Source organism: Triturus cristatus, chromosome 10 (assembly GCF_964204655.1).
Source record: "Triturus cristatus chromosome 10, aTriCri1.1, whole genome shotgun sequence".
NCBI lineage: Eukaryota > Metazoa > Chordata > Amphibia > Caudata > Salamandridae > Triturus > Triturus cristatus.
In genome coordinates, this window is record NC_140593.1 from 350,257,491 (window position 1) to 350,278,229 (window position 20,739).

The 20,739-nt window shown below is 43.1% G+C and overlaps 1 protein-coding gene and 1 long non-coding RNA gene across 4 annotated transcripts in view; one reads left to right on the plus strand and one right to left on the minus strand.

The window, feature by feature from the left end:
- Positions 1-20,739, plus strand: part of ULK4 (unc-51 like kinase 4) — a 1,725,799-nt gene that overhangs the window by 2,349 nt on the left and 1,702,711 nt on the right. The window lies entirely within an intron of this gene.
- On the minus strand, positions 1,839-19,579 carry LOC146789430 (uncharacterized). The gene is made up of 3 exons (XR_014970098.1): positions 19,464-19,579; positions 4,593-4,649; positions 1,839-2,184 (listed from the first exon to the last, which is right to left on the minus strand). It is a non-coding gene; the product is annotated as an uncharacterized LOC146789430 (long non-coding RNA).

Here is a 20,739-nt window from a genome sequence, read left to right on the forward strand (position 1 = left end):
TGGACTGTTCCGATGAGGCACAGGGTCAAGACTTACTTGCATATAGCTGGGTCTGAACTGAGGTGGCGAAGTGAGCTAAAGAATGATGATGGATTCAACCCAGATCTGTGACTGGGGGTGAGGGTCTTAAAAGTTTCAGCGCTCCGTCCATCATCTCCTTGTGTTTGCTTTGTTCGCCCTAAGTTGGCAGGGGATGCCCAGATGTGGGTCCCTTGCTCACTTTGCCGCTGGATTCAAGCTAGCCTGTTGATGAGGGGTATTACCCCGAAACCGGTCCCAGGATGCTTGTTTACGGTCGAGGGAAGACCTGGCTTGCGAGTTCGGGCTGGACTCTTCCCATGAGGCACAGGGTCAAGACTGATTTGCATATGGCTGGTTTGAACTGGGGTGGCGAAGTGAGCTAAAGAACGATGATGGATTCAACCCAGATCTGTAACTGGGGTGAGTGTCTAAAAAGATTCAGCGCTCTGTCCATCCATCGTCTCGTTGTGTTTGCTTTGTCAAGTGATCCCATGTCATTTTAGACCCCCTCCATCACGCAAACATTTTTCTTTAACCCACACCAGTTTGCATACCAGAGCACTTTAGGCCCTTGCTTTGCAAGGGCTTACTAAAAGTCCCAGAATTCTATTCGATAATGGGCTGATTGAAGGTAAGAAGTGATGTGTGTCCATTATTAGCTGTCCAGACCTGGCTTACAAGGTGACACTGGGGCTTCGAGTCTCCAGTGCAGAGTTATATTTGACAAATGAGTGTACCAATCTCCATACAGTGAATCAATCGAACTAATTTTGCAAGTTTGCCCAACAAGATTAGATCAATGCCAATTTTTCAGGATATCCACACAAGATACATTTATATGCAACAGGGCCTATTCACAAAGGCATTTCTGCAGTAGTGTTTAAGTACTCCTATATGACTTTGTGAATTGGCCCCACAATATCTAAAATGGGAATATTCTAAAATGGGAATATTCATATATGATTAGTTCAAATTGAATGGTCTGTGTCTTCTTTGCACTTTACTAATACTGAGTTGGCCCTTTAGAGGCTGCTTCACAAAGACATCTAAGATCCGTAAATAATGCTCTTGTAGTATTACTTCGCTTGTGAAATGGCCTCGTTAAATCGAAAGAGTGAGTATTCACCCTGAACTTTAGCATGGATTTCAACCTCCTGGGCCTGCATTGGACACTCCTGACTGGGATAGTCTGACTGGCAAAATAATAATTTGTAAAAGGAAATTCCGATACTGGAAACTGTGTCCCAGTGGCGTGGAGTCATCTGGTGCCCTAGACAGGACTCTTTTAATGAACATACCTACTTCCATGACTCGCTGTCTCCCTGAACATTCAATTTTGCCTCTTCTGGGACTCCCAAAACACACTTCCTTCTTTCTCTGCAGGTCTACCTCAAAAGGCTCTAGTAGCATGACCACTCCCTGTCTCAAACATGCTGCTTCAGTGGTGTGGTAGTGGGAGGCGGCTCGTCCTTCGGTTGCTTTGCCCCACCGAGTGCACCGTTTCCTAAACATTCTCTCTGACCTCAGTAAGAACTCTGCTAGTTAAATATACTACAGCGCCCCTCTCTGGACCCACCTCCCAAACTATGCTGCTAGCCTAATTCGATGCATCTAACAGGGAACATGAAAGCCTTTCCTCATTGTTGACCTCCCACTCCGAGTAGCTGTCTTGGCTTTGTTGTACAAGATTAATAAAAATCACCACACAACAAAAAAACCATAAAAGTATCAAGTGCATTTGGTTCTAAAAAAATGCTGTAGCTAAAACCATAAAAAAAAAAAATCTGATGGCAATCCAATGTTTTAAAACTGCGTATGAGGTGAAGAGGATGATAACTGTTTATATTAATAAATAGTTTCGTTACCTTGGTGTTACAAAATGTCGGAGAGAAAATATAATATAAACAGAGTTAGACATACATGATCTGTCTGTGTAATGTATATTTGAGGCGAGCAATGCCAGTCCTTTAATAATCCACATTTGTAAAGCGCGAACAATCACCCGTAAGGGTCTCTAGGCGCTGGGGGCCGTCGGGAAGATTAAGCAAGCTATTGCCCAAAATTACATGGTGCTGGGCTAATCTGCCGCAGGCGATCGAACCGTGATCCCCGGATTCCAGAGTCAGTCGCCCTGGCCGCAGCGCCACACCTCTTCCCTGAAACCTGGAAGAAAGAGGCAGAGTCCAAATTGATATTTGCAAGATAGATTGTGGGTTAACAACATATTTGCTGCCTTTCTAAACCTCCTGCTTTAAAACCTCCCTGAATATAGCTACCTTGTCTCGCACAGGGCCTCCATAAACCAGGTGTTATGGGCCACAGAGGGTCTCCCGAAGCCGCTGCCTTGCATTGCCCCTCAACTCCTGAATCTGCCTCATTGCCTCACTGGCCTTCCCTAAACATTCTGCCTTTCCTCACATCATGCCTTCGTTCTTAATTCCATCTTGCTTAACACACAGGGCCTCACTTAATGCAGATGTACCTTATCCAGGTCACAACTTCCTTAATCGTGCGGGCTTTCTTTTACTTGATTCCTTCCTTTGAAAAGTAAAAAAAAAACACCACTGATTAACGCTGTTTTGTTGGTTAGCACTATTTTTATCTTCCTGCTTTGTTTCTGTTAACTTGGGTAGTTGTTGACATACCATGAGACTACACCGTTTGTGTTTATTATTTTGTAGCATTCTCCTTTTCTTTTTAGTTCTTACTAACACTTGCATCATCACTCTCCATTGATTAGTGCGGATTGGTCCATAGTGTATCATGAGTTTAATCTCATGTCATAGGCGAATAAACCTCGCGGGTGGAATCCTAGCTCTTTCAGTGGAGTAGGTAGTCGGTGGTGTCTCTAGAAATTATTTTAAAAATGGGACGGCTGCCAAAGAGAAAGCTGGGGGCCACCTATAGCAAGCAAACTTTAAGACCGTCTGCACCTACGGGTGTTTGTACATATCTCTGAGCAGATATATATTTTCCCAGTAGCAGCAAAGCATGCCTCACTCTGGGTGCAGGTAAATGGAGGAACCAGACTGTTAGATATCATCGCCTCCCAAAATGGGGATTCTTTTTTTTTCCACTGTATATTTGAATAAATCACTTCCAGTGAGTGTGGGTAAAGTGTAGTTGTGCATATTTATAACAAAGTGGCAGTCTCTGTGTCCTGAAGTTGCAAAAAGAAGTGCAAGGGTGCAGGGTAGAATTATCCTGACACAATGCCCCTTGCAGGAGGACCCAGAGACTCCCTCACCCCCCCCCCCCCAAGGAGCCCAAAAAATGTTTTGTTTGTGTGCTGTGAGTACTGCAGTACTCATGTTGGATTCCGCATGGCCCACCCGTGAGGAACTGCAGTACCTCTGCGGGAGCCGCTGCAAAAGCTTCGCCCCCATGGTACCGCAGTACTCTGCAAGCTTCCCCAGGTGAAGCTTGCACGCTACCACTGTACCAGTGGGGTTGAATTTTCAGCGCTGATACTGTGGGAGTACCATGGTAGCCGTGATAAATATTTTTAAAAAGTGAGGGTTTGATTTTTATTAAACAAAATATGTGTTAGGTGTGCCCTGGGGTTGGTGGAAATGGAGGGTGTTGGGAGCAGGCATTGGGTGCACAGCTATATGCTGTCCATGTTGATTGGACATGGCCGTGCTCAGCCAGGGATTGGCTGCCAGCAACGCATTGGGTGCAGGGCTGTACATGGACGGGGGTTGGCTGAAGGCCTCATGCCAACCCCCTACTTCTCACAGTCAAACACCATGCGCAATGGGAGAGTTGGCTCAAAATGATAAAAAAATAGAACTAAAAAAAAAGGTTATGGTGAAATTATTGTTGGGTATGGTACTAAGTTCTTCCCGTACCTTAAAAAAAAATAAAAAATAAAAAATATATATATATTCTCTGTCAGCTCAGAGCCTCCTTTATCTCCTGTAAGCACGAGCCACACGAATCCAGTTGAATTACAATATTTTTATTTCACGGGCAAACAAAATGACGCGTTTCGAGCAAACAAGCTCTTGGTCGCATGACCATAGGTTCCGGGTTCAGTGTATTTAAAGTCATACAAAACATAAACAACAGACTCGTCGGTTCATTAGATTTAAAGAAAAGTTATGATAATACTGGCTAGTAATCTATCTAAATGCTGTGCAATGGTATTTACAAACATAAAGACATAATTAAAGAATTCAAAGGACCACCATTCATTTTCTAGTGCGTCTCCGTGAAAATCACATGTATATAAAAGACATGCAGAATTAACATACTTCATTCTGTTGTGTTTATATAGGTACATTATCAAACTTATAGTAAGTCAACTGATACATAGGCTTACCACTGAAGAGATATTCAAATAAGATAAACAATCCTTTGTTTATAAGTCCCATCAGAAATCAGGGTATAGTACCCTATCTCATTCAGGAAAAGCGCTTTTAAGACTATATTTTTATATTTTGTACTAAGTCAATGTTTCCGCTTTGTGTCAATAACCCATCTTCAAAGGAACAAAATGTATAATAAAAAAATATAATGTAATAAGTATAAAGATGACCCTTAAGGAGATGGTACTAAGCAATAGTCACCAAATACTCCGTGCTCGTATCAGATAACGGTGGTGTCTGAAAGCTTCCAGGTCCCATCTAGATGTAGGAAACAAAAGTGGAATATATTTTAAAACAGACAGTACAGTATCACGTAAAACTCACATTTCCAATGTAATATATAGGGACTTCACCTACCAATAGATCAAAGCTAGATCGAAATATATATCAACAACAGGGGCCATAAATCAAATCCTATAAATAGATTCTGCAGTCTTTGTAGGTGGCCTATTTCACAGAAATGAATTAATTTTCTGGTACAATTAACATTAATAGGTCATAACTATCACAGTACACTGCAGCTGGAATTGCAACCTAAACTGAACTCATGTAACACGGAACAGGAGTAACAGGATGTCTTGAGGCTGAGACCACATGTATCAACAACATACAATTTACAGATGCACATGCATCTCTTCATCATTGTTCATCCCGAATGGGGCTACACTTCCTGCTTGTAAGATGAACTTGGATTCTGCTCTACGCAGGGCCTGAATTCTGTTCCCTCCTCTGGGGTCTTTGGTGATAGTATCTAGGGCAAAAAATTTCGCCTTTGTCCAATCTCCATTATGTTCATTATGGAAGTGTCTGGCTGTACTGTAACTGAAGTCTTTATTGGTTATGGCACGCCAATGTTCCAGTATTCTCTTCTTCACTGGAAAAGTGGTGGAACCTATGTACCACTTGCCACAAGGGCAAGTGATCACATAGATTACGAAGTCTGTGCTGCATTGTATATTCTTTCGAATATACCACTTTCTCTTAGTTCTCTCAAGGACTACCTCTTTAACATTAACGCTGTGGCTGCACGCTTTACATTTGCCACAACGATGAAACCCTCCTATTCTGTCTAGCCATGTAGGTTTGGTGTTACTGAAGTGGCTTCTTACAATCATATCTTTAATCGAGGTGCCCTTTCTGTAGGTGATCGCTGGATATGGGCCTAGCTTTCGTTTTAGTATCTTATCCTGAGTCAGGATATCCCATCTTTTCTTAACAATATGCTGGAAGAGATTAGATTTTGAATTAAAGGTGGTAATCAATCTGATAGGTGCCTCTGTTTCAGTTTGTTTGCTCCTAGGTGCTTTGTACAATGCCTCACTTCTTGTAATAGCATCTGCTCTTTTCTCACCTCTCTTCAGCATCATGTAGGGATACCCTCTGGCAAGGAATCTCTCTGACATCTCTTTTTTGTTTCTTACATATGATTCCTCCGTGCTACAGTTTCTTTTCGCACGAAGGAACTCACCGAAGGGTATGCTCCACCTAAAATTGTGAGGATGGCAGCTCGTTGCGTGGAGAACTGAGTTACCCGCCGTGCTTTTTTCTGAATAAATCAGTCTCTAGTTTGTTATCTCGCACTGTCACCCTAATGTCTAGGAAGTCAACAGTTTTCTGGCTATACTGCATTGTGAATTTTAAGTTCAGGGCATTCTCATTAAGTTCTGACAAAAACAACACTAGTTCGTCTTCTCCACCCTCCCATACAAAAAATATGTCATCGATAAATCTAAGCCAGATACTGACCCTGTTTGTCCAATGTTCCATTCCTTCACCCCAGAGCACCTGCTTCTCCCACCAGCCAACCAAAAGATTGGCATAGCTCGGAGCGAAGCAGGTGCCCATGGAAATCCCTTGTATTTGTTTATATAATGAGCCATTAAAGGTAAACACATTTTCCACAAGGCAAAATTCGATCATCTGAAGTAACATCATAGTATGTTTAGTCAAATGTATACTCCTGGAGTCAAAAAAGTGTTTGCATGCTTTTAGTCCATCAGTATGCCTAATACTAGTATATAGGCTTTCTACGTCTAAACAGACAAGCCAATAGTTTACGTCCCAATGTATGTTTTCAATCTTCTGCAAAAAATCTTTCGTATCTCTGATATACGATGTTAAATCTCTCACATATTCAGATAGAAAAAAATCTACATACATAGAAACCTTTTCCAATAGACTGTTTTTTGAGTAAACTATAGGTCTGCCTGGAGGTTGCGTAGGATTTTTATGGACTTTAGGGAGGAGGTAAAAAGTCGGAACAGTAGGTGTCTCGTTCTTCAAAAATTTCGACTCGTCCCAGTTTAAAAGTTTCTCATTTGTCCAATTATCAATGAGGTTAAAAAGCCTAACCTGTAGTTTGTCAATATATGTTTTGTCAACTTTGGTGTAACACGTTACATTATTCAATTGTCTCATGGCCTCCTGTACATAATTCGTTTTGTTCCACAGAACAATGTTGCCTCCTTTATCGGATGGCTTTATCACTATGTTATTATCATTCTGTAAATTACATAATGCATCTCTTTGTGCTCTATTCAAATTGGAATTAGTGGTAGATTTATTCAGGAGTTGTAAAATGTCATGGTTGACCAATTCAAGGAAGATGTCTATATTATCTTTGGGAGTCTGAGGTCTGTATTTAGATTTCCTCCTAAATGGTGTAATGATCCCTGTGTCTGTCCCTGAACCTTCCGTAGACTCGTTAACCTCAGTAACTGGATCAAGATTCGATAAATCGGAGGTTTGGGAGTTAGCTAATAGATGTTCCTCACTTAAACTGAACAATGTTCTCAAAATCTCATTATCATCATCTCCAATAGCTGTGGAGGGGATGGGAGCAGTTATGGCTGGTAGATTAGTACTGCTAACGGATGTTCTTCAAGAGGTCCTTGCCAGACGATCCCCGCTCGCTCGTGATTTGCGGGGTTGGAACAGTTTTTGGATATATATATATATATATATATATATATATATATATATATATATATATATATATATATATATATATATATATATATATTCACTGAAAAAACCATAGGTTTCACACACGTTATAGTTAGGAATTAGCATTTAAAAAACCTTGCAAATTCACTGAAAAAACCATAGGTTTCACACATGTTATAGTTAGCGGAAATTTTACTGATAAAAAACCAATGAAATTCCCCCGTTATAGTTAGTGCAGGCAACTATAACTCACGCGACCGCAATCCTCTGCTGATGCTAATACTGTATTTAGACACTTATTTGCCCATGTCTTCTTCCATACATTTTTAGCTATACATATATTACAAATATTTTTTTTTCATAAAGACACATATGTCATCAGCAGAAGATTGCGGTCGCGTGAGTTATAGTTGCCTGCACTAACTATAACGGGGGAATTTCATTGGTTTTTTATCAGTAAAATTTCCGCTAACTATAACATGTGTGAAACCTATGGTTTTTTCAGTGAATTTGTACGGTTTTTTAAATGCTAAGTTACTTTACGCCATTCGTGGCGTGCGCGCCCACTTAACGCAGTTCGTTCCGTGCGCGCACGGTGCGCTTCGCGCACCGCGCGCCCACTTTACGCAGTTAGTGCCGTGCACGCACGGTGGGCACACGGTGCGCTACGCGAACCGCGTGCCCACGTTACGCTAGATGGGCCATGGACGCACGATGCGCTTCGCGCACCGTGCGCACATGGAGGACATATGATGCACTTCGTTTTGAAAGGTAATATTTTAATTTTTCGGATATTTTATAAGCCATGCACAAATGGTGCCCTTCGGGCACCATTTGCACACGAGGTGGAGAGAGTGTGGATAATTTTTTTTTTTATTATTATTTTTTTAAAATATTTTAGTTTATCTCAGCTCTAATAAGCCATACACAATTGGTGCCCTGCGGGCACCAATTGCACACGGGGTGGAGAGAGTGTGGATAATTTTTTTTTTTTTTTAATTTTTTACCGTACGGTAAGCGTAATCGGCGAAATTACCGAAAAAATAAAAATTCCGTTTTTGGCCTTGGGGGATCTTTGGGGACTCCCTCAACATGGCTATGTGTGTGGGAGCTGTCTAAACAGCCCCTTTACATTTTTTTGGGCTTTATATTTTAGAAATCACTCTCAGTGCGAGAGAGAAAATGGCGGCCGCCGCTTCCTGGTTTCGGCCGATTCGAATGTTTACTAAGATCTAAGAGCCAATCAGAATCGCGCTCGCGCACGCCACCGTACGCGTACGGTAAGCGTACCGTAAGCGCACCGTAAGCTGGCTCAGATATATATATTGATTTAAAGGCTATTTTCTCAGAATCTACTGAACAGATTTACACCAAACCTACAAAAGGCACTTCCTTGACCTGAGGACTACCTCTCTGCCAAATTTCTAGTAATTCTGTTCAGCCGTTCGGGCTGTAGCCCTGTCTAAAGGTCCTATGGAAAAATGCATGGGAAAAACGCGTTTTGGGACCCCCCTTTTATCTCAGCCCCCGCTTGACGAATCCCCCCGAGACTTTCAGGGTAGGAGCGGAGCGTAGCGCCCCACCTATTTTGAAAAATTCGCGAGGATTCGTCGACCGGCGCCAAAGTTATTCAAAATAGAATGTTGCGGATTTCCTATGGAAACGTGGTCCTAACTATAACTACCTACTGGCGACCGCCAGTAGGTAATCTATATTCACTGAAAAAACCATAGGTTTCAGGGGCGTTCTAGTTAGCTGGACTTTTCACTTGTACAAAACCATTGAAATTCCCCCGTTATAGTTAGTTCAGCTAACTATAACTCGCGCGCCCGCAATGCACGGCTGATGACGTCACATATTACATCACTCATGACATGGTCAGTGACATCACTCGTGACATCACTGATAACATCTCAAATGACATCACTGATGACATAATCCAGTGAATGTGTGTGTTTCTGAAAATTACATATGTTTTATATATGTATATCTCAAGGTCGATGGAAGAATATATGGGTATATAAGTGTCTAAATGGATGATTTGTTTTTGAAAAATGTATTGTATAACTGACTGATTAATTTTATCTTAGTGAATACATGGCTTAGTGAGTAATGTTTAAATATGTAAATATCTGTATCAGTCTCTCACTTTGTGTATAAGTGGCTGCATGGGTTGGTGAGTAGCTACATGAGTGTCTATATAGGTTATTAGTTGGTTTTTTGAGTATCAGTATGAGTGTCTGAGTGTCTGTATGGTTCGGTGGGGGTATTACTTAGTGCATAGGTGCATGAATGACTGACTCACTGTTTGTATGTGTTGAAGAAAGCATGTGTGCAGGACTGTATGGGTGGATGAGTGTGTGCATGGGTGTGTTAGTGAGTGAATGACTGTCTCAATAGTGTCTTTATGAGTAACTACATATGTTTTAAACTAGTATATGTGACTATTGGTGTATATAAGTGAGTATATGTGAGAGTGAGAGATTGGAAGAGTTCCTGTATGAATAAGTATGTGTTTCTATAAGTGATTGTTTAAAAGACTAAATATGTGTATGTTTCTGTAGAAGCAAGTGTGGTGGTGTGTGTATAACTGTATATGCAAGTAAATAGATGTTTGATTCTTTATTAGCATGAGTGACTATGTATGTGAGTAACGCTATGGATGAGTGGCGTTGTGTAACAGGATGTATAGGTGTACGAGTACATATGATGAGTGAGTACATGTATGAGTGACTGTATAGGACTGTTGGTGAATGAGTGGATGTGTATGTGGATCTTAGAATTACTGAATAGGTTGTTGTAACTGGTATTGGTATGTCCATTGTTTTGAAAATTTTAGTTTCTATTTTTAAGTGTGTGTATCAAAGGTTCTATTAGGGGGAGAGGAGGTCTGCCACTCTATCACAAGGATGATGTCATCAGTGATGTCATTTGAGATGTCATCTGTGATGTCATGAGTGATGTCACTGACCATGTCATGAGTGATGTAATATGTGACGTCATCAGCAGTGCATTGCGCGCGCGAGTTATAGTTAGCTGAACTAACTATAACGGGGGAATTTCAATGGTTTTGTACGAGTGAAAAGTCCAGCTTACTATAACGCCCCTGAAACCTATGGTTTTTTAAGGAAATTTCTAAGGTTTTTTTAAATGCTAATTCCTAACTATAACGTGCCTGAAACCTATGTTTTTTTCAGTGAATTTCAAAGGTTTTTTAAATGCTAATTTCTAACTATGCCTACAGAGAACGAACATGTGAAGAAAGAAGAAAAAATGCACAGAAAGAAAAAAAAAGAAATGCAGAAATAACCAACAGAAGTCCTCAAAGACGAAGAAAAGTGCAGGAAGAAGGATAACGTGCAGAAAGAACAAACAGAAGAGCAGAAAGAAGCCTTGTTGCAAAATCATCCTGTAACCTAAACTTTTTCAGGCGGATACTGGTGGTAACTGAGTCTGACTAACCAGTCCTAGAGCCAGTGCTATGTTAAAAGACACTCAGAATACAATGAAAACACCTACATGCACTAGGGAACACTATGCGTTGGGGTCCCCCTGTGATTAGCATGACCTCCTCTGTAAGCCCCTAGTATATAATAGGGCAGAGGATTAAAACTACCTCTTACAACGCGCCACAGGGCGTGTTTGCACACGTCACCTCAGGCCCCGTCCCCTCCCTTCACCCTGTGTAAACGCGCCCTGTGGCCATTTTTAGTTGGGAGATTAAGTCCCCTTGAATCCTGAGGGTCCCTAGGCTCCAACTAGACCACTAGGTACCTCCAGTAAGCGCCACAGAGCTGCGCTGCAGAGAGATGTAAACAGTGGCACGGCCTAGACCACCTCTCTGCAACGCAGCACAGTGGCGCTTACTGGAAGCACCTGGTGGGCTAGTTGGCCCCCAGGGTCCCTCAGGATTGAAAGGGAATTATTTCCCCAACTTAAAACGCGCCACAGGGTGTGTTTGCACACGTGACCTCAGGCCCCGTCCCCTCCCTTCACCACTGTGTAAACGCACCCTGTGGCCGTTCTAAGTTGAGAGATTAAGTCCCCTTGAATCCTAAGGGTCCCTAGGGTCAAACTAGCCCACTAGGTACCTCCAGTAAGCGCCACAGAGCTGCGTTGCATAGAGGTGTATAAAGGGGCATGGCCTCAGAACACCTGTCTGCACCTCAGCTCCCTGGTGCATACTGGAGATACCTGTTGGGCTAGTTGGCCCTCAGGGACGCTCAGTATTGAAGGGGAATTAATTCCCCGACTTACAACTGGCCAGGAGGTGCGTTTGCAGAGTGCTGCAAGGAGGGGGCGTGGCCTCCGGTGCGATGACGGTCTTTTTTATTTATTTTATTTTTTTAAGAAGGAGGGCTGTGTGGCCCCCCTTCTTTTTCTAATTTATTGAAAGAAATTAATTTGGAAGGGGGCCGCGTGGCCCCCCTCCCAAGGCCTTAATCGGCCCCGGGGATCCCAACCCCCGGGTCATAGCCTTTTTTTTTTTTTTTTTTATTCTTTAGGAGGAGGGCTGCGTTGCCCCCCTCCTCAGGCCACTTATGGCCCCAGGGACCCCATCCCCCGGGGCCGGCCTTTGTTTTTTATTATTTTAAAAAAATATATATTTATAGAAACACCTAGGACATGCTAGACAAACCGTATGTACCCATGACCATGACGATTTGCGTGATATTCATTAAAAGGCGAGTATGCATACAATGAATCCACGTGGAATGTATTTACACCGCTAGTGAAGCTCTGAAGTGTCTGACGCCCTACCGTGCCTAATCCCGGCGCCCCCGCCGGTGAGTACTCTCCAAGTAGACACCCTTGTCGTTTATTTATACAAACATGGGTAGCCATTGACGGGCCCATTTAATACACACGCACACCAAACCATTCAAAGGGGATTCGACAAAAATTCGACCAAACTATACAAGAAACCCCTCTCACGGTTAATAAAACACATCCACCGCCGGATGTGTAATACTTTTTATTTTACTCTCTGGAAAGGAGACGAAACTCACTTGAGTCACAGCGTGCTCCTGGCTGAGCCCAATGCTGTGTTACACCCACCAGTGCCCGCCGAGTGCCACACACCTCTGTGTTGTATTCCACCAGCTAGTGCGTATGCTATGACACTCTCTAGCCCATGTGCACTGTAACATCACCCCGTGAATATGTCATGCCACACTTGCCTTCGCACGGGTTATATTGCCCCATCTAACGTGCCTTCCTCGATGCCTATGTTATAACGCACAGCGCTATGCCATACATATTACAATCTGGGATCCATATCTTTGTCACAGTGCATATGCAACGTTACACTCCCCAGCACATATTTTATATTACAACTTTAGAGACTAGTTAGGTTACACAACACTGCCCCGTGCATATTACACTCCAAGGTGCATAGCACAGGCACTAGCGCCTGCTATCTCGCGCTCTCCAATGAATCTGTCATTGCGCACAATGTATTGCATATTATATTTCACGCCCCGGTTCATCTTATATCACACTTTTTGGTGCATAGTTTATACCATATACTATATCTAGTTTTTATTTTCAATCGTGCTCTCAGGACTATGTTCTATATAACACTGCATCCACCTACCCTTTTCACGGGCATTACATTTTGCGATGGGGGGTGGAGGGTCAGGGGGTGTTTCTGCCAAGTGAGCCCGGAGTCACAGTCACAAACGTCCTCTTCTGCCTGAATAAAAGTGAGATTATGCTGCATACTTGTTCATATTTTAAGTAGTTCGCACAGACACACATTGTAAAAACAATAAAGTTCCTAATACCCACCTTCTCTGAACAGTTAGCTTGCTGCCCCATCCACCTCCTCCCTATCCTCTGTTGTCTGAATCCATGGACTAGCCTCCTCCCTCCTGCCATGCATGGTCTGATGTGCTGCCACTGCCCTCCATTTAGCATGATGTACCAGTCCACTCCTCCTGCCCTCCATTGCCCAATTCTATGGCCCATCATTGACCTCCTGCTTAGCCTCTGTGCTTAGCTTGCTGCCCCATTCTCCTTCCCCCTGCTCTCCGATGTCTTTGTGCATGCTCCTGCTCCATCCTTTTTGCCCACCATGTTCCATGGACCTGCCACTCCTATCTACTCTGAGTGTTCTGTTGAGCAGCCACTCCCCTCCCACCTGCCTAGCAGATGACTGTAACCTGTCCCTGCCAACTCCACCCTGCCTGTCCAAATGCCATGCCCCTATCCCCTTCCTCCAGTCCTCCATGGACCATTTTACTGCCACACCCTTCTGCCCTCCCTGGTCTGTTGTGCTGCAACTGCTCCTCCTGCCTGCCCGCACGGTCTGTTGTGAGGCCCCTTCCCCTGAACTCTCTTGTCTGTGCCCAGGTCCTGACCCTCCCTTCTATCCTCCATGGTCCTTTGTGCATGCCCCTGCACCCTCCTTCTTGCCCATCATAGCCATTGTGCTTCCACTAACCCTCCCGCTTGCCATGCATGGTCTTCTGTGCTGCCATGACCCCTCCCACCTTCCCTGTGTGGTCAGCTAGCTGCCCCTGACCCCCTCCCACCTTCCCTCCATGGTCTGTATGTATGCCATCATAGTCTCACTTTTGCTCTCCATGGTGTGTCTTGTTTCTAGTGCCCATCCTGCCTGACCTCCATGGTCATCTTGCTGCTCCTGCCCTGCCCCCTTGCCCCCGGCCCCCTGTTTCCATGTGCAGACCCCTATTCCCTCCCTCCTGGCTTGTCTGTTCCATTGTAATGCCCCTGATCCGTCCCTCCTGCCCTTTATGGTCTGTTATGCTGCAGCTTTCTCTCCTGTCTGTCCATTATGGTCAGCTAGCTACCATTGCCTCTTTCCCCTCTGTTCTCTGTTGTCCATGTGCATGGTCCTGTCCCCTCCCTATTGCTTTCTATAGATTGTTGTGCTGCACTCCCGTCCCGTATGCCCTGTGTGGTGTATTGTGCTGCTGCAAACCCTGATGCCTGCCCTGTAGGGTCAGTTTTGTGCACCTCTCCATGTCCCTCCTGTCCTCTGTTATCCGAGTCCATGTCCCTACCCCAATTCCTCCTGCCTACCATGATCCAATGTACCATACTTGCGAACATTTTGAACTTGGTAAGAGGGAGATTTAAAAAAAAAAAACTGGGGTATTGATTTTCCCCTTTGAGTTACATTGAAAAAGAGGAGATTGTAGACAGGAGACAGATCAAATAAAGCCCATTTGAGCTTAAAAACATTGGACGTTTCCTGGCTGAAACGGGTCTGTTGGCATGTATGGTTGTACTACCACTGCCTCTTCCTTATGCCCACAATGGTCTATTCTATTGCTACAGCCTCTCTTGTCAGTCCTGTATTGTTGGTTGGTTGCCCCTGCCCCCCCTTTCCACTGCCCTCCATAGTCTGTTGTGCTGCCACTGCCCTTCCTTCCTGCCTGCCCAGTGTGGTCAAATTGTTGACTCTGCACTCTCCTACCTGCCTTCAATTTTCAGAGTTCGTGCCCCTGGCCTCTGCCTCTCAACAGTATCCCAATGAACAACTAGATTGCTAACATTCTAGATTTATTACAAAAGTGTGGAACGCCTGACGTCATCTTGATGTAATCAAAACTGTAATACCTAGAGCATTTCCTTTATAAAATACATATATGAGAGGCTCTTATTTGCATCAAAATTATGGTTAGTGCTCTAAAAAACTAAAATGAGGACATATTTTCTGAGTTTTCAAATAGCGACAAAGAACTTTTAAAATATTTGTAATCTTTGTTTTTTTATCCAGTTGACCACTTGATTAAATGTTGCACTTAGGGGAGAGGATGTGGTGTTACTTCCAGAGCGGCAGACTTTGTAACTGGGGAACCAGGTTGGAGTTTCTGCTTCAGCTCGACATTCTGTGATTCTGGTCAAATCACTTAATCTCCCCATGTCTACAACCAAAATTAATTTGATCTTGTGTGATGTAACCAATGCTCATGTAAAGCACTCCAATACCTGACAACTCTGCACTATATTAAACTGCAAATACACAAAAAATAAGTGTTTTGCACACTTCTGTCATTGGGCTACATGTGGGCTACATCTGGGTGATATTTGTGCTGCATGTGGGCTCTTTTGTCTCTGGTGGCCATCTTGGGAGATTTATTTGTTATGAAGTTTCCTAATTTCCTCATTTACTGCAGTCTCCTCAGAAGGAAATACTTTCAGTTTTTTACATTGATTCCATCAAGAAGGTATTCAGATATGTCACACATTTGCCATAAATTCTGAATGTTAGCACTCTAGTTGCTCATTAGATCACTGTAGTAAAGCTACTGCTCACCACGGAAGTCTGCTGCTGGTATTAAAAGTGCATGTTTCAGTCTGCATGTCAGAATTTTTTTATAAAATAGAAGAGGATTTGAGAAGTCAAAATGTGCCCTAATTTTTCTTTCTGCAGCACTAATCATACTTTAGATGAAGTACTGACAGCCAATCAGATCTCACGATGAGATGTGTGGTTAGGCTCCGCCCAGATATATCTATCTTTTTAACTCTAATTTTCTCAGGAACTACTGAACGGATGTACACCATTTAAGCAAAAGGCACGAGTCTGAACTGAGGACTACCTCTTTGCCAAATTTGGTGTAATTCCGTTCAGCAGTTCGGGCTGTAGCTGCGTCAACAGGTCCTATGGGAAAATGCATGGGGAAAACGCGTTTTGGGACCCCCCTTTTTTGTCGGCCCCCGCTTGACGAATCACCGTGAAATTTTCAGGATAGGAGCGGACCGGAGCTGGACAAAAGTTTGGAAAATTTCGCGAAGATTCATCAATCGGCGCCAACGTTATTCCAAATAGAATGTTGCGGATTTCCTATGGAAAATGGGTCCTAACTATAACTACCTACTGGCGACTGCCAGTAGGTAATATATATATATATATATATATATATATATATATATATATATATATATATATATATATATATATATATATATATATATATATATATCAAAGTAACATAGGTGATAAAATAAGATAAAAATTAATGTTGAAAACACTAAAGTTAATAGTTGACTTAGCTAACTATAACTTGCGCACCGCCATGCAGTGCTTATGACCTTACATACTACATCGCTCAGAGCATGTTAAATGACATCACTGATGACATAATGCAGTCATTGTGTTACCATCCATTAGGACCTGAAGTATTTCAACATGCTACACCTCTGGACAATGTTCTGGTCACCTTAATGGCATTACCCTCTTCAAGATTTCCCCCTCAGCCTTGAGTCAAGAGATTGACAGGTACTCACTTACTACTCCATCTATTGGACCCTATGTTCAGCCCTCCATAGTATATTAAAATGTACTACACATATTCCTAAAATAGGCCCAATGGAATACAGCCTTAGAGCCATGCTTAAAATGCCAGTTTTAGATAAACCACTCAACTTTAAGCGGTGACCAGTACATTCTACATTATTCATACATTTTTAATGCCTCAAAATCTTCAGTGAAGTTCTGGAAATAAACATCACGCCCAAGGCTTAACTTCAGTGGCGGCTGGTGACATCTGAAAGTGGTAGGGCGTAAAAGTTCATCAGGAATGCCATGTGGAGAGCAAGTGAAGAGACCATGCCCGACTGCCTTTAGAGAGGCCTGGTGGGGGATCTCCCCCAGGCAATTGTTTTTAAAAAGAGTGGGCAAATGGTGCATTTTCAAGCAAATTTGAGAAATCAAGACGGTTAATTAATCCATTGTGAAAGTGTAGTTATGACATCAAAGAATAGATTTCATATGATAATGACGTAGGTAGCTGCTTATTCAGTATAACCATTCTTAACATACCTGCTCAGTGCTAGCTCAGTGCAGTGGCCTGTTCACAAGAGCACAGTGCACCAAAGGCAAGTGCGATCTCCTGGGAGCTCCATTCTCAAAGATTAGATTAGAAAGGAGTACAACCTAAGGCAACATGTCTGTGCCAACCCATGGAATCTGTTACCACCAGGCCCTGTGTTTTTTGTTTATTTCCAGACAAATGGCTTGCATTTGAAAGTGCTTACTTTCAGCAAACCTGTTTATGTAGGCTGCATGAAATCCATTTGTCAGGCCATAAAGATATCACACAGCAGGGTTGAGGGCTCAGGAGGAGTCAGATGGGCTGGGAACTGTTTTGCTGGCAAAGGAAATCGAGAACAGGACAGCCTGAGTCCACTGTGAAAAGTAAAACGAGATTTATTTACATGGGAGTATGCAAGCATTTGTACAGTTTTATCAAGCTTCCTATGGAGAGAGAGGGCTGTGTGACCTGGTGCTGGAATTGGGACCAGTTAGGGGTGATATATGTCACTTTTCCAAATTAAGCTGTTCAGCACAAACAAAACATCCTGTACGAGCGGTGCTGCTTATAAATGTTTGTGTTGGTCCCCGTTACGTGCGAACAGATCGCGCTCCTAAATGCCGTCCTTTAAATGGCAGTGGTTTGATGAACAGGGACATTCAAAGATGCATCGAGCTACACAAATAATAAAAAATGTGCATCTTTCGCATGGCGCTGCCGAACAAAAGCTGATCCGCAAAGTGTCACTCTGAATGCCATTTGGCCTGGAAAGTGAATTCTTATAGCGCTGCCATAAGTGTAGGAATTGACTATTGCTGCTGTATCTGCATTTAAATTGGCAAGGCAACATCACTGAATGATATATTTCACATGCATTTCACAAAAACGTGTCTAATAATACAACGTTCATCTGGCTTGTCACAAAGCTTGTGTTAAAAAAAAAAAAAGTCTATTTCACTGTTGTAACCTTACTAGACACAGTGGTGTTCCAAATACACTTTCCAAGCACCACACACACTCTACATGGAGTTTCATACACATCACGTGGGCAAGCGCTTCAACGTCTGGCCTGTTGTGGGAAGCACTATCTAAATGTTATTGTACAATGCAAACGTATAATGCAGTCAAGACCAAAGAGTGTATGGCTCATTCCACCATCTGAGAAAATAATTTGTAGTAGATTCAATATAAGGTATTACAGCCTGGTGAGTTCACTGTGTTCAAACACTGATAATATGTCATTATTATTACCAAATTCAACAGTATTCTTTATACAACTGAAGGATGAAAAGCTATGACTGGCTCAGTGACTCTGCCGAAACTTGAATTGGGCCTGGTGTTCGCACACAGGTCTCTGATTGCTAGTGGTTCCTCTAGCCTTTCGGAAACATGTGGAGTAAATCACGTGCGTTTCAGGAATGTGTGTGGCTCAGTTTCTGCCACTGACGTCCTGGTAAAAGAGTTTGGAGATGTGAAAGGGAATATGTTGTTGTCCCTTTAGTCACCATCGCCATTTGAGGCACCGCTGTTCACAGGCACATGTACTCGCAATTTTTAAACATTTTTCAAAAGTATGAACGGGTGTTGAAAATGATATGCAATCAAATGGTGATACAATAACATTGTGTACTGAATACACCATGTATATAGTACTATTTTTTGCCTCATTTTCCAAAGCTCTTTTGTATTTGATAATTGATTGCAGCAAAGGAGACCCCGGAGCGCAATGACTCATATTGTCAAAATACACTAACATGTTCAGGACAAGCAAAACATCCTGCACGGGCGGAGGTGCTCATTTAAATTTCTGTTGGTGTCTGACCCTTTCATTCACGTGCACACATACATATCGAGGTCCTGGCAACCGAAAATTACATTCAATCAAATACTGTACTCACATTTCAAAGCTCTTTTTGTGTTAGATTAGTAAATGTTCCATTGGAGCGATTTTTGCGCCTACAGGAAAGAAAACCCCGGAGCTCAATTGCTCGAATCCTTAAAATAAAGGAACATGTTAAGCACAAGCAAAACATCCTGTACGAGCAGAGCTGCTCTCGCGAGCCAGGGGTTCTAGGTAAAAAACACACAAAGTGCTGTGTGAGTCTCAGCGCTCGGCCCAAGTATATCCTGTGATTCTGGACAAATCACTAAGCCTTAAAAAATCTGACCTGGAGTAATGTATCCCGGGCGCTCCTTTAATGCGCGCCAATACCGTTGAGTTGTGTTTAACTACAAACTCTCCTGTGTGAACACCGCATGGCTGCTTAACTGCGCGCACATAAAAAAATCCACAAAAAGTGAAGTATATTTACAGCTTAAAGTAAAAATAGGCACCTACCAGCCTGTATTCTTTTGAGCCTACGTTGTAACAAACACAACAAGACATGGCTTAGCTTCAGCTGCATAACGCTTTTCAAAAGTGAAAGCACACTCGACTACACGTGAGGAAAGGAATGAGCTGCACCCCTCCTACAGCCCGGCCCCTCTCGTGATGACTGGTAATTGTTGCCACCCACTATTCCTTCTCCCTCTCAGCCTGCCCCGCCCCCTGCCATTGAAATGAATAGAGTTCTTCCAACTCCTCCCAGGGCCATTTAGTAAACGCCCGATAAGCAGCCTTATCCATGGCATTCTAACTGGGCACCGGCACGATGATGTCACTGCTGTAGCTTGTGCCTGCAGGTCGAAAGATGACCTCGCCCTGGCAGGCACATGTGCAGCAGGACGTCTGCAGTTTATCACAGCTGCCCCATTAAAAGTAATAGAGCAGCCAGCAAGTGGAAATTTCTTTTGGCTGCTTGGTTTTTTAAATTAATTTCTTACGTCTCCCCTCAGGCTCTGGATGGCAGGGGGGGCGACGCCCCTTTTGCCCCTATACACCAGCCGCCCCTGCTTAACTTGGGATGAGAAAACTGGGGGTCCTCTCAAGGGGCGTGGCCAATGTAATAGAGGTGTGGCTTAAAACACTTAAGCTAAAAATCAGTGCTAGGCATAATGTGAACCCCAACTTGCAATTTGCTGTTTCTGTCTTTGCATCCAGATATATGATACAACAAGTAACATTATGCCTACAGCAAGTCAGGACTATTGGCGTTGTGATTGGTTTGTAGTTGCTTAAGATAAATAAGCAGTAACTATGGCTTGTATAAAATTTTGAAAAAGCTTGCACTTAAAGCCCTGGTGACACTCAGACAATTTTGCTGCTCCTGACTTTCAAAAAGAGAAGGGACACCCAGAGAGAAAATTACTCTCTTTAAAGGATTTCCCTTCCCCTACAGCGCTCACCTGGCATGACGTCATGCCGTAACTTCTTCATTAGTGAAAAGTGAGCAGTGTGAGCACCCGCACATGATGTACCTTCTGTGACTGCAGTCCGGGAAAAAAAGACCACCTCTGCCAGGGCACAAAACAGAGCCCGATAGAGACCCGTTTCGAGGCCCCCTTTAAAAAGCTGCCGGTGCTCAGCACAGGTGAGACTCGGCCCACTTAAAACCCTGATCACACCTTAGAAATGTAATTGCTTCATAGAATTTGTCTATAACACTGATTAAATAATTTAACATGAGCTGGTGCCCAGATATCCACTGAGGATAGTATATTGTCACTAGAAGATT